Source organism: Corapipo altera, unplaced genomic scaffold (genome assembly GCF_003945725.1).
Source record: "Corapipo altera isolate COAL_440 unplaced genomic scaffold, ASM394572v1 49, whole genome shotgun sequence".
NCBI classification, from domain to species: Eukaryota; Metazoa; Chordata; class Aves; order Passeriformes; family Pipridae; genus Corapipo; species Corapipo altera.
In genome coordinates this window covers 19,856,120-19,871,372 of record NW_020884879.1, presented here as the reverse complement: position 1 = coordinate 19,871,372, position 15,253 = coordinate 19,856,120, and positions in this window count along the sequence as shown.

Sequence of the window (15,253 nt, the reverse complement as noted above, 5' to 3'; positions counted from 1 at the left end):
AAAGAAGAAAAGAAAGAAAAGAAAAGGAAAATCTTTAGCTGCTGCCTAACTGGGACAAAGGGTATGATTGCTCTAAAAACAATGTTTACTAGGCTCTGTCTCTGGCCTCTAAGGAGAGAAAGTGTATCCAGAGCCATATTTGTACAGATAAAAGAGGCCTGTAAAAAGTTATAATACACTGATCAAGCGGAATTTTAATTACTCCTACACTGCTAGAAATCTGAACTTCAGAACTGAAAAGAATCCTAGGGAAAGAAACAAGTTTGGAAAAATAAGACAGCTTACCCATGAGTGCTTAAGAACAAGTAATTACACTGAAGTCAGAGAAGAGATGGGTCTAGTCAACAGGGAATAGAATAAAAATATTTTATAAAGTACACTTCAAGCGAAAGGAACTCAGATGAAACCACTAACTTCTATGACTTTTTCAGAAATTTTTGAGTGATGAGTGGTAATGAAGAGATTTATAGTCAAAGCATGTGTTTGCTTAGAGTCCAGGATTACATAAATATTTCCTTTCTTCCTTTTTGGATTTAGTTTTGGAGAAGGTTCCTGAAGTCTGATTTCTATTCTATTTTTCTTCTGCTTAGAGAAGACTGAATTTTGTTGCTTTTAATTCTGTTTGGTCACTGATGTTCTGTATCACCGTTTTAAGGTGATATTCATCTCATATGAGATCCTGTTTTTGTCATATGATTTATGTCTAGGCAGTGATCCATTAAGACATCTATTTCTCAGGCACCTGCTGAGAGTACCACAGTATTTCATGTGCCCAACCCCAGGTAAAGAAACAGAAAGACAGATAATACTAGCAGAATAAAACCTCTGGAGAAAAAACAAGGACACAGCTGACCACATAACTAAACACTTATCCTGAAAAAGGAAACTTAAAAGGTATGAGGCAGCAGAGATTCCTTTAATATGTACCAACAGATGCAGTTTGTTTTCCAGAAATCCTGTTATTATCACAGATCTCTTAATCGTTAGAATCAATGTGCCAGATTTTCTCTGCTTTTCAATTAGACTTCTAAAGATATTTCTTTACATGAAATACAATGGAAATACAGTTCTTCAAGATTTTATTGTCTGCGCTATTAAAGGGAAGCTTTAATCCTAACTTAAAGTAGATGAGTTAGTATTTAAAAATAATTTTAAAAATTAATTGCAGATGCATGACTGTGTTTCTTACATGATTTCAAATACATTTACACATGAACCTTTCTTGGCCACTGGCGCAGTGTAGCTCACTCCTCCTCCCAGCCTGCCCATTGCCTGCAGCAGCTGAAGAAAGTAAGGTGAAAGCCACATGGGGAATGCCAGCTGATCCAAGTCACCACTCAGTTATACAAGTGCATGAAGCTGTGGTGTTCTGACCCTTAAGTTCACTGTACAGAGGCTGGTACAGAGCCTTTGCAATCAATCCCATTTGAAAGATCTAAATTTCCAATGCATCACGAGCATTCTGCAAAATGTTCACTTCCATAAATTTGGTTCTACCTTGAGTAATTTTGTCAGAAGCAGGTAAAAGGTCTTTCGTATTCAGAGCCACACTAGCTCCACAGCTTTAGCATTTGAGTCAAGAAAGGCTCTTGAGCAAAAATGTATCCATAATTCCCAGCATCCATTAGTAGAGGAAGGGTTTTGAAGAAAAAAACCTCAAACTCATAGTAACAGAGGTTCAGGATACTAATTCAGTATAACTAGCCTCCTGCTAACAAAGCTAACTGAGTGAAAAAATTGGATCTTTAAAGTTCTGGAGCAGAAGCCACTTCAAAATGTGATAAAGAAGAATTAGCAAGAATTGTCTTCACAGACTGGAACAAGATCATATCCTGGGCAGACAGAAAATGTACAAGACAAGAAACACTAGTTTTAGGACACTCCAATACCTGATAGTTGCATAAGCCATTCTTCTATGCTCTCTTTCCTCGTGATTTCCCTTTAGTCAATTCAAACTTAGGACAAACTCCTTTACCATTAAAATCAATGGAAGTTTTATCAGGAGAGCCAATCTTGCCTTCAGGCTTTCGATTTCTGTCTTTCATTTTGTGTTCCTTACATTTTGTCTCAAAACCCACAGAGTCAGGGCAACATCAGTCCATCTGTTCAAAAGTGTTCCTTATGTAGTCCAATGGTATAGTTACTAGAATTTAGAAACGATGAAATAAAACCTAAGCTACTCTAAAAATAAGACAAAAATTGAATGTATCTGTTGTGTGAAAATGTTTTCAACAGTAATTGCATTTTTATTCCTATTGTATCTTTAATCCGAGGATCTCAAGATACTTTTAGTTCCGATAAACACAGGGAGTCAAGATTATTGCTCCCTGAAAATGTAGTTCCATAATCAGATTCTACCAGGTGTTGATAATTCTTGAATTTGAGCACAGAAAAGTAAAAAGTGTAGAAAATATTCTTTTCAGCTACAAAAAGAGCTATTTTTTTTAAAATATACGTAAGAAATACAGGCAAAATAACACAGAGCTAAAGGCCTGTTAGTCCCAGAGAATGTGTAGAGCTCGGGTATGACCAACTGACTAACCAAATATACCAAAACTCTCAGTATGAAATTTAGATTTAGGTGAGGGGTGAATCTGACTGTTCTACTCTACTAATCTGAATTCTCGGAATGTTGATCACAAATGTGTATTTTCATATTTTTATTTGTCATACTCAGTATTCCTTTCCCTTTGAGTTTCTCTGTTACATCAAAAGACATAATAAATGTATATCACTCACAGAATAGAATTTTAAAATAGAAGTAACCCTTCCCTTTTCAAAGATTTTTGACAAGTTAATGACTTTAACAGAAATTGTCTCCATAAACACAGCTAGTTGTACTTTTTGATTAATAATTGCAGAATTCCAGTCTCAAAAGATGAAGTTTTTTTCTTATTTCTTATCTTCCTTTGAGAATTTTCTACTTTTTTTTTCGTGATTGCAGAACAGACCCAGATCTCTGTACTCAAATCCCTCAGTGATATTTCACTGACTGATATAAAGCAGCATGCGTGCGTTAACCCCTATGATCCTTTGGTCCTATCTATTAAAAAAAGATAACACCAAAAAAGCGACTCACCAGACTGGTTTTTGGTGACTATATGGTAGATTCAGTATTCATTAATTTTCTTTGTGATACTGGTCAAAGTTCTCTTTTTCCTGAAGAGCATTGGAGGAGATTAAATACAGTAACATAAAATCATAAAGTATTGCACTCACTCAGTGTCCTGGGTCAGTCTTAAGATATAGCACAGATTTGCTGGCTTTTTTTGTCTACTTGATTTTTTTTGTTTTGTTTGGGTTTTTTTGGTTTTGTTTTTTTTTTTTTTGTTTTGTTTATTTGTAGTTTTGTTTTTTGATGTTTTGTTCTATTTATTTTTTTTTCAGTGAGAGTGATTCACAATTGATTATTTGTCAAGGGGCTTTAGGAAATTCCTCTTTCGAGTAGGTAAACTAGGCTAATATTGATCATGTTTTTCAGGAAAGTTTTTTTTCCCAAAAACTCAAAAACATTTTTTTTCAGATATGGCTGAAGAACATGGCTACATGTCAAACAATTCCTGGTTAACACAGAGGATAAAAACATCTTAATGGGATGTATATAAAATGCCCCATCAATAGGAATGTCCCTGGAGTGAACACTCTGAGGTAGTTAGACCAGGGATGCCGTACTCTAGAAATACAGGCATGGCACTGCTGTTGGTATTAGGATGTTAGAAGAAGTAGTCTTTATCAAACAGCACAGAGGTTGGTTATCTGGGATATACAGATAGAAACAATTATTCTGTCTTAAACAAATGATAAGCCAAAGGTATGATTTTCAGTCAGAATGCCCAGAAGGGAGTCAAGAGATGAGACAAAGCACATTGAAAAAGTAAGAACTATCAGAGAATGTGAAGGGCTAGGATATTGAATGTATAAGAGGATGTATGATGTTGCAATACAAAAGAAGTTAAGGATATGATTTCTTTAAAAAATAAAAAATACTCTTAATAGATCAGTGAAGAGAACTAGCTTGATCAATATAACAGAACTGTCTGCACATATCTGAGTAGCAGGAACACCAAAAAGTGGGAAAAATATTAAAAAACAGAAAGTTGAATTTGAAATATTTTCTCCATGATTACATTCAGATAAATTTGGCAATGGACAATGAAGATGGAAATTTTAATTCCACTCCCTTTCAGTGCAAGAAGGTAGAAAGGATCATGAATGTATTCTACAACAGAGTACAAGAGGAAGAAGTTAATTTATTTGCCTTCATTGTGAACTACTCATTATTGATTCCTTCAGCCCTGGAGGAACTTTGAACAACCCTAAGTGAGGCCTCCAAGCTGTGTATGCAGAACAAAAGGGGCTTGGAAATGTGATCTATAAAGAGTAATGGGCTGGAGGGAAGTTGCCTGAATTACTCAGTAGAAAATACTAAGAAGGAAGGAAGGTCTTAAATCTTTGCATATGGTGATACTCTAGGCACATGGCAAGCACTACTGAAAGCTCAGAAATTCTAATCTGTATTAAGGGTGAGCATGAAAGCTCTTTCAATATAGGTCTTTAAATAACTATAATGCAATATTTTTGTGGATCCAGTCCATAGACAGAAAATAGAAGCAAATTTGGAAGTTTTTGACTGAGCAGGGCTAATGACTCAAAGAATCATTATCACCACTAGGTACTGATCTACCTGTATCTTGCTCCCTCATCATCACAAGTTGGTACAGAGTCTTATTTTAATCAGATTTGGTGAAATACAAAAAGTCAGTGCATCTCAAAAAAACTAGGCAAAGGTTTGCATCTAAATATACTAAATATGCAGAAAGATAACACATCTATTTGGATCAGAATTTCTACAAATGCAAATGGTATGAATTTGCATAGGTAGTAACTCAGTTTTATAGGGCTGTAAGCTGTGAAAAAAATGTAACAGAAAAGTTAACGGAAGCATTTAATAAAGGACAATGAACAGGCACCATAAATCTAAGCAGAAACGAACATCATAGAAATGTATGCAACAGCTCTGTCAGTACAGAAAGGATTCCTTAACTGCAGGACATTTAATAATGCTATTATGCACAAAATGGCCCATACACATTCTAACAAATCACCAGCAAGTTTTTATTAACATTCATTTCAAGACAGTTTTGAAAACTTTGGTAGGATTTGCAAGGATTCTGGGAGCCTAAAGTAGATGGTTTAGATGCACATCTATTAGGATGGCTGGTGTCTAATTACCCTTTGTAAGGTAAAACCCCAGCAATGGGAAAAACTCTTCTGTGATCTCCAGCTATCCATGAAGTGCTCTCTTGCGTTTCATTCACACGGGTAGGCCTTCATTGTACTTTTTGCCTCCTTTGTGCAGAGGCATATTCTACCTTCCTTGAAGAGAAGAAGAAGGGGTTGGCAGAGGGAAATCTAAGCTCAGTAATGCAGAAATCACGCCTATGTGGTTTTCTAGAAGATGTTTCACTGACAACTTTGGAAACTGATGGTGGAAGAATAAACTCCTTATGAAAAATATTTGAAATTTCAGGATACCTGTGGTATGAGAATGGAGAGCAGAGTTGCTAAAAAAGTAAGGCAAGACAGGATACCCTTTTGCCTATAAAGTTTCATAACAAAGCTTTTGAGACTGGAACTTGATTGCAAGCCAAGGTAGGTTCCTCTGTTTCCTCTCAGGTCAGAAGCATTTGCCCAAAAGAGAGTTGGTTAATGGGACCATTTCAGCTGGAAGGACCTTTGCTTGCAGCTGAGGCTCTGTCTGTTGCTTTGAAAAGTTTTGGAGGAGACCATTATAGGGTCTTTATAGGTCTCTTATAATAAGATGCCCCTGCAGAAAGCCATTTTATTACCTGAGGGCCCGAGTCAATTTTTTCTTTTTTTTTAAATCATCCTTGAAATGAGTAACATTCCTATTGACATATGCTGGGTTCCTACCTGACCACAAACTGGACTTCTCAGTGGGATCCACAAATAATATTGTACACATCGAGAAGGGAGCAAATGCTTATTACAAAAATCCACAGCATGTGCAGTTTCATCTCTCTCCGTGTCTTTATATGTATGCACACAGTTATGGACACACACACAAATACACACACTGAGAGTGAAGAAACCTCTTAATTAATTTTCTATAGTCATTTACAAAATGCAGGAAATTCTTTTTATGATTTTAAATATGTTTCTGAGGTCTAACAATTACCTGCGAAGGTATCTATAGAAGGCACCTGTGTGGTCCAGTATCATAGAATCACAGAATATACTGAGCTGGAAAGGACCCATCAGGATCATTGAGTCCAACTCCTGGTCCTGTGCAGGACACCCCAAGAATCACACCGTGTGCCTGAGAGCATTGTCTGAACACCTCTTGAACTCAGACAGGCTTGGGCCTCTGACCACTTCCCTGGAGAGCCTATTTGAATGCCCAACCACCCTCTGGGTGAAGAACCTTTTCCTAATATGTAGCCTAAAGCTCCCCTGCGTCAGCTTCATGCTATTTCCTTGAGTCCTGTCACTGGTCATGAGAGTGATGAGATCAGTACCTGCCCCTCTGCTTACCCTCACAAAGATGTTGAAGACCACAGTGAGGTCTCCCCTCAGTATCCTCCAGGCTGAAATGACCAAGTGACCTCAGCTGCTCCTCATACAGCTTCTCCTTCAGACCCTTCACCATCCCTGTGTCCTTCCTTTGGCTGCTCTCTAAGAGGTTAATGTCTTTTTTATATTTTAATGCCCTAAACTGCACATAATATTCAAGGTGAGGCCACACCACTGCAGAGCAGAGCAGGACAATCCCCTCCATCGACTGGCTGGTGATGTTTTGCCTGATGCCCCCCCAGACACGGTTGACCCTCCTCGGGACCTGCCAGGGCACTGCTGACTCATATACAGCTTGCTGTCAACCAGGACTCTCAGGTCCCTTTCTGCAGTACTGCTCTCTAACCTCTCGTTCCCCAGTCTATACACACAACCAGGGTTGCCCTGTACCGGGTTCAGAATCCAGCACTTTCCCTTGTTGAACTTCATATGGTTGGTGATTGCCCATCTGTCTCAGTCTGAGGAGACTGGAATGTTTGCTAAAGAGCATGACTTGTAAGACAGACCAAACTCCTCTCTCTCAGCAACTGTAAATTCAAAATTAAGGGGGTTTTAATTGAGGAAGCGTGGAAAAAAACCAGAAGAAATAACAACCCTTTATTAAAAGATATATGTATGTTGGCAAAAACAGTAACAGAACACACAAAAAAACTAGACAGTAATCTTAGAAAAATAACGGGTCTGAATGAACACTTCTCTGTCCTTTAGCACAGTCCTAACCGTGGCCTGCAGGGGACACTGTGGGATCGCTGAGGGTGCAGAGCCTGCAGTACCCTGTCGTGGTCGGCAGGGGGCGCTGTTGGGCTCTGGTGCTCACCGCGCGGGGAGAGGGGTCTGGGGGGTTGGTCTCAGGTCGTGGGAGGAGCTGAAAAGAAGGTGGGGGACCCTTCCCTCAATGGAAGGAAGGGGTAAGGAAAGGCAGTTCACCCCGCAACAAGGACTCACTGTTCCCAGATGACGGTGTTCCAAGGCTCTCCCCTCTTCTCCCAGCAAGCACAGACCTCTCCGATGAAAAGAAGAAAAGAACAACCGGTAGGTCCCGGTGGAAGTCACGAGGCAGTAGCGGTGCAGGGACGGTGGTCAGGTCTCACCAGGATGAGGGAACCAGAAAAAAAAACCTGACTCCCAGGTTTTTCCTTCAGAAACTGCCTGGATACAGTCCCTGTCTCTGTCTCAATGAGAGAATTCCACGGTCTGGCCCCCTCCCCTCAGAACAGAACCAGCCCCTCCTCTCTCCCCAGACTCTCTGATGGTCCATCTGCAAAGAATGCAGTCTGGCAAGCTAACTCCTTTGCAAGGCTAATTACCTCCCTTCCCCCTTCCCTATTTGAAACTCTGTTTCTCTTACAGGGAAGCAGGGAAAGAAAAAATTCCTCTCTCAGGTTTATAACCTATAACACCATCTCTCTAATCTGTTGAGATTTCTCTGCAGGGTCTCTCTGCCCTCAAGGGAGTCAACAGGTTCTCCAGATTTGGTGTCATCAACAAACTTACCTAGTATTCTTTCAGTCCCACATCCAAGTCTCTAATGAACTGGGCGGAGGATGAAGTGCTGTGGAACTCCACTAGTGACCAGCCACCAGTCGGATGTCACCCTATTCACTATAACGTTTTGTTCTTGACCCATGAAACGGTTGTTCACCCATCGTGTAACATAGTTATCCATCTGGATGCTGGACATTTTGTCTGGAAGGATGCTGTGAGACACAGTATCAAAAGCTTTTTTGAAGTCCAAAAAGATTACATTTCCTGGCTTTCCTTAGTTATCTAGTTGAGTCACCCAAGAATGATTGAGGTTCTGTAATGTGTGTGGACAATCTGCTCCAGTGCTTAGAAACCCCTATGAGTAGAACATTTTTCTCAACATTAATACAAAGTTTCCTTTCTATACAAAATTTTTCTTTTCCTACTGCATTAAAAAGCTACCAAACCTTCATGTTTTTCCTTTTTTCAGCTGTTTTTTTATTTTCTCAGTTTTACCACTCAAAAGTAAACAAACATAGTCATTTTAATCTTTCAAATGACATCCTAATTTTGTTTAGGAAATGTTAAGTATGACCTTCTCCATCATCTTCCTCTGGATTTCCTTCAGATGACCCACTGGGGAGGCTTTGGGCTTTTAGTGGTGGACTCCCAGTCTGCTCATGGTTCAACAGAATCAGCACTGATCTCAGAGTAGATCAGCTCACCAAATCCAGGTCGTCTCCACAAAGGTTCTGATTTTCACAGAAGTGGGAGTTTATAAGTATTCATCATCCTTTATGATAGATAATGTTCTGTGCATGTCAGATCACCCTGGGAATCCCCTGGTGGGGGGTAGGGGCAGAGGAAATTAAAGAGGATGATCAAAATATTGATAAGATGGATACTTTTTTATTGATACTATGTCAAATACTAATTTTGTAATGGATGAGTTGGATTTTCTAGCAACCCAAAATGATAAATCAACATCAAATCTTACCTGGCCATGAGGAACTTGTCCTTGTGTTTTCTAGCTGGGTATATTCTAAAAATGCTAGTTTTTGATTCAGAATATTCCAACTAAAGTAGGGTAGCCAGTTCTTAACCCTGTCAACTGAAAAAGTTAATTTCTTTTTGCTGTTCGAGACACACTCCTGTCATCAGTCTAGGTTCAGCACTGCAGTTTCAAACAAAGTACGTATCTACAGTGTTCAACTTTCCTCTTAGGGAGACAAAAATTAAAACAAGGGAAGATACCCAATGCACTTTTATTCTGGCCATAAAATGAAATGGCAGTGTTTTTCTCTTTGGTTTGTATTATAAAGATGCTAATTTTCTTGCAAAAAAGTTATAATTTTCAGTAAACTAATCTGTTTTTTAAAAATTACATGCTTATTACCATTCTGCTTTAGAAGCAATATGAACATCAAAGCTTTTTTTATTTCTATTAGCAGAACACAGATTATGCACTTCAGAAAACCAATTAGACACCAAGTCTGGCTGATAGTTGCACAGGTGATAGTAACTTCATTGTGTATGTAAGAAGTGAAATCAGCTCTTGATGATGGGTATCTTTGACAACAGAGGAATTTCTACAGTGAAGCAGGAAAATTACATTTCTGATTTTACATAAGTCACCAAATGTATTTGCAAGTGTATGTTGTTTAGAAATCCAAACTAAATATACTGGAATGAGCCAGCATTTTTTATGATACAATCTTTTAATAGGTTGTCAAAAATACAAAGGGGTTTTTCATAGATCTTCAGATTAATTCGTAATCCTTTAGAAAAAAAATTATGCTGTGGATCTGTTCAGAATATGAACATATTCCTTATAACCGGGTTACCCTGACAAATGTAGACAGAAGCCAGTTGCAAATAAACATATAAGTTGGGTGACAGATTGGAAGAAGCAAAATGGGTTATGACATTCAGTCGCTGGTTATCTGAGGTGACAGTATTATATGCCTTTCCATAATATCACTCTCCATAAATAGTTAAGATATTGATCTTAAAATTCTTATTTGTTTCCATCAATTATTACTATGTGAAAAAGTATTTCAGTACCTCCCCTCTATGATGTGTAGAAATTTTTCTCTAACTGCCAGTCTAAATGCAATGCACACATATTATTGATATTCCTAGAAACTACTCCATTGGGACAAACTGATTTTGGCTCCTAAATGATCCTGACCATGTTGAGTGTGTTTGGCTGAGCTGGCAGTAGTGATATAACATCATGAACAAAGTATCTTTCCACATTGCAAAGGCCAAAAGAGGGTTGGACAGTCTTTTTGTTTGTTTGTCTATCTCATATTATTTGCTTGTGTGACATCTGTGCTCATCTACAGAACTGTCAAGGTTCATGGAGGACAGAAGTGTATGTATTTCCCATTTTTATTGTGGAACAGACTGCTGAATGGACTGCCATAAACTGCTTCTGAGACAAACTAGTTCTGAGTAAACAATCCTACTGCATGCTATTGCTTCAATGGCAATATTTTAGCACTTGAGTATTTATTAAAAGAGAAATTTAAGAGTTTAAATAGTAACTAATAAAATTCAGTGAGAAACTTTATGTTGCTGTAAGAGTTTTAACTTTAGTCAGTGGATTAACTGACTTATAACTTCAAAACTTCATTTTTCTCTGTGTTTGTCTAGTGATTGTCTTTTATCTTACAAAAAGATCTGAAATGAACATATTTGGGTATTGAAAAAGGTACTTGTGTGTATCTTTGTGGTATATTTGTGTGTCTGGGTTTTTTTACCTCACATGTCTGTTTCATTCCTTTTATATTGTTTATGTATTGCCCTTATTAGCATTTGAAGATTTTTCAGCATCAACTTAAAAATGGAATCATGGGTCATTTATCTGAGAGTGCATGCTGAGAAGTAATCAATTGTAGCATCACGTTATTGATGGTGTTTTGAAACTCTTCCAGAAAAACTCTTTGCCTTGTTCTGTAGTTCATTCTGATGGGATTGATTTGTTCTAAATATATGTCCTTAGGTTCCACAAAAGCTGTATTTTAGTGGTTGGCATCTTGCTGTCCTTTATTGGCAGTAATAACAATAATAATAAAAAAAGATAATATTATTCATGAAAATACTACATGCCATTAGTAGAATTTAATTGTTCTGATAAGTACAACAGAGCAATTAATAAGACACTGTAGTGACGTCAAACACCACTCACAAAACGGGAACATTCTGTTATATTCCCATGAAGATTTCACAGCCTTGTTTGTGATAACAAAGAAAAATATTGAACACAAAACCTACTTAATTATGAAGCAAAAAATTATTTCAAATTAGGACAGTCAATCCAATTTGTGAAACAGGATGATATAGTGAAATATTTTATTCTTCTTAAATTATTTTCTATGTAATTTCCATTAATCCCACAGTAGAAAAATTTTCAGAGGCGAGTCAGACCTTTATAGGCCTCAGGATAGGGTTTCCTGCTTTAGAGGATGAATATCAATGGACTCTATAAAAAAGTATTAAAATAATCAATATGACAAAACAAATGTATGCAGAACGGTTTATTGGAGGAACAGTGCATTTGTCTTAAAAACCTAAAGACATCTCTGGGGAAACAAACTTGTGTCAGATGTGGAAAGAACCAAAATAGTTAAATATTTTCAAGTATTTAATGGAGCCTCTCATCTGAAACAGGCTTGCTAAATTATTTATTGAAACATCTAATTAGTAAATGTAGCTCTTAGAGCTTGGATTTACTCTTTCTGAAGTGACCCACATAACTCTTATGCAACAGGATATCAGAAGAATTCTGAAGATTGCAAAAATTGCAAGGAGGTATTAAAGTAGCAATTTCATCTGCCCATGTAATAACAACTGCATAATTTTCTTCTGATTTACATTATGGAGGAAACAATAAATTTTGAATATTAAGAGACAAAAAAAAATTAATCCCATTTCTCTTGTTCCTTAAACACTCAGGCTTTTGCAATCCATGAAGGACAAAACACCTCCAAGAAACCAATACTATGCACCACTTCCTCCTCTATTTATGTTTTGACATCAGGTAGTGTTTTTCTGACTATAATTTCTTGAGAGAAGTTTCTCACTTTCCAAAAACATGAGTTTATGCAGAAAGGCAGAAATGGACAGTTTTTACTGGTGATGGACTTGGTCTTCTGGAAGGTACTTTGGTGTGTTCAATGTCAGTAAAAGGGAGAGTAAAACATTATTAGTCATGATACCTGGAACCATTTAGTATTGCTTGACAGGATTAGAACTCTGCTTAAAGAAGGATATTTTCTTCATGAAAACTGGACTTGATATGTTGCCATTTCCACTACCTTTTCTTACTTCCTGGAGAAAAAAAAAATGTACAGATGCATGTGTATATATGTCTTCTATGTGAGAAGGAGAGAAAGGGAGGACAAACTATAAAGAGTAAAAATTAGTTGGAAGAAAGATACTTAGAAGTAAGTTCTGGGAAAGAATCTGGAAAAGCTAAAAAAGCTTAAGTGGTCACCCAGAGTTTTTTTCTCCATTCTGGTGAATGCATGATATAAAGCATTAATTATCAGTAAGAGAATGAGACAATAGAAAGAGAATAATGACTGATCATGTTCAAATCACTGAGTCACAGTCAAACATTATTACTACTGGTAAGTTACTGATTCAACAAAATACCGAATATCCAAGATATCTAGAGAGGCAGAGATATTACTCAGAAAAGAGTTTTGGGGTTTTTTTTTGCGATTAGAATTCTGCCTATTATAATGATATAATATCTTCCCTTGCTAGCAATCTGTGCTGGATTTTCCCCACAGTTATAGGAAGCCCTTTTACCAGAACAGACTAAAAACTGCAAAGAAAAATTCAGCAGCTTAAAAATGTAAATAATTTCATCTCTCAAAAACTATAAATCCAAAGGGTTTGAAACATCAACTCTATTGGAGCTGTGAGGGGAGACACAGTGTGGGGACTCAGGTCCTTCTCATCCCTCAGGGAGACCTGGAGGCCTGCACAGTGTGCTGGGAATGCATTGCAGTGCTTTGAAATGCAGCAGCATCTGCAAGACATTATTTCAGAGGGAAGATAGGTGGGATTTAAAACAGGGCATGTCCCTCTGTCCCTTGTCTTCACAGCCTGTTAAACATAGGTTTCCTTAGATGTTACCTTAACACAGCTAATAGATTGGGGATGGGGTACTTAAAGAAGGATGACTGGAAAGAGAAAACAGTTCACAATCCTCCAACACCTTACCTCTTTTTGTGCTTGCATATAGCTTTTCACAGACTGTCCTACTGCCTCTCAGAAGAGGAGAAGTGAAAATATCCGTGTTTCTGGAAACCACCCCTATGCATGGTTGGATTGAGAAGGGAAGGGACCTTGTGCTGCTGCTATACAGAAATACAGAGAGAACAAGTGAGACAGCTCCTGTAGCACTTAGAAGAAATATAACTACACCAGAATCTGGAAATGGACTTTTCAGGGTGAATATATGTACTTCTAAAAGACAGATTAGAAAAGATTAACAGGATGAAGATGTGCTCTCAACATGCTAATACCAATGGGCTGTGCTACAGACCATCATTTATTTTTGTTTCCTTGTTAACTATTGCAGGTGTACTCTTATGCCTGCATTTTCATATCCTGCCTTTAACATCATTTTTCTGGCTTTATCTCATTAATTTTTTTATATTAATCCCAGGAAATGCATTAACTGCCCTCCTGGTTTAATATTTCCTCCTTGCCTCAGGAAGATAGTTTTCAATATTTTATGTGAAGATTAAAACATTCGCTCAAAGTGCTTGCCTTTCTCATATTTACTAAAAGACAGTATTTATCTCATCTGTTACAGTGCTGGTTGTTTTTCCTAGAAACATATCTTCCATTTGAGAAATCTTAACCTCTAGTACAAAAAATGCAATGACAGCTACCACAAAACATGAACAAGACAGAGAGATATCAAGTGAGGGAAAACTATAAGACCTATGGAGACATGTTGTAATTACCAACGGCTTCACTAAAAGCTCATTATGCTTGGTTAGTTACAGTGTAACTCACTTTCCATTCTTTCCAGAAATGCAGTAAACCAGATACTAAAGGATCCATTCTTCCTTGTGCTGGAGAAATGTAAGGAAGAAAGCGAAAGGGCTGATGGTTATTAGCAATAGTATTGACATTTAGGAATTCAAGAGTCTCTGAGGATCTGAACCTGTGTCAAATGTGAAAGGAATGGAGTTTGTGAAATAATTTCATCCCTATAATGAAATTGCTGACATGAAATCTCCCAGCCACTGAATTATTTAGAGGAGGAAAAAGTAGTAAGTAAAATCTGTTTTTACCATTCCTAAAATACTTGCTTCTGTATTTTCTGCTTGCATATTTTTTTCTGGAAGCTTTTAGTATCTACAAGTTCCAGTTGGACTTTCACCAGGTATAGGCTTTTAACAGTTTCTTCTATGAATTGAGTAATTTGGAAGGAAATAACTTGGGACGCAATGCCCAGTAGCAGCAACCACTTAATCATTTTTGGCAGGTATGTTTTATGTGAAGGAAATCTTCAAAGGGTTTTCATATTGACCAGTGTGGGTGTCTCAGACAAAGTTCTTGTCTTTCTGAATTCGTATATGCCCAGTGAACCTTACTATAGAACTTTCAAACAAAAAATGAAGTCAAAGTCCAGACTCGAGAGAGCTGAATTGTCAGAGCAGAGCTCATGCTTTTAAATGTGTGTTTATTTTTTTAATGCCTCTTTCATTTAGTAGGGTTTTGTCTAAGTGTAATCTGTGAGTTTAATTTCTTTGTGGCGATGTGGTTATGGCACAGACAGAGCTTTCAGAAGGCTTTTTCTCCATGTTTGGAAACTGACCTCACTACAGACATGTCTTTAAGTTCAGCTGCTTTCCAGAATTTACCTATTCAATCAACAACGGTAGAACACCTATTATACCCTTTTACATTTAGCCTAACACTGAGGGTAACGATTGCTTCTGCCCATATGCCTTTGCAAATAAATATTAATTAGGCATTTGCCTTTGGTTTGTGTTCTAACGTCAGTGTTTATGACTCACTCAATTCTTCATTTTCCTCCAGCCCATTATGCTAACAAATTTCTTCAGTGAGGTGCTGCAGACAAATATTTTCTAATACGGTTTTCTATCTCCTGTGCAACATTAAACCTTTACACACCCCCTGCTCAGACTCTCAACTTTTT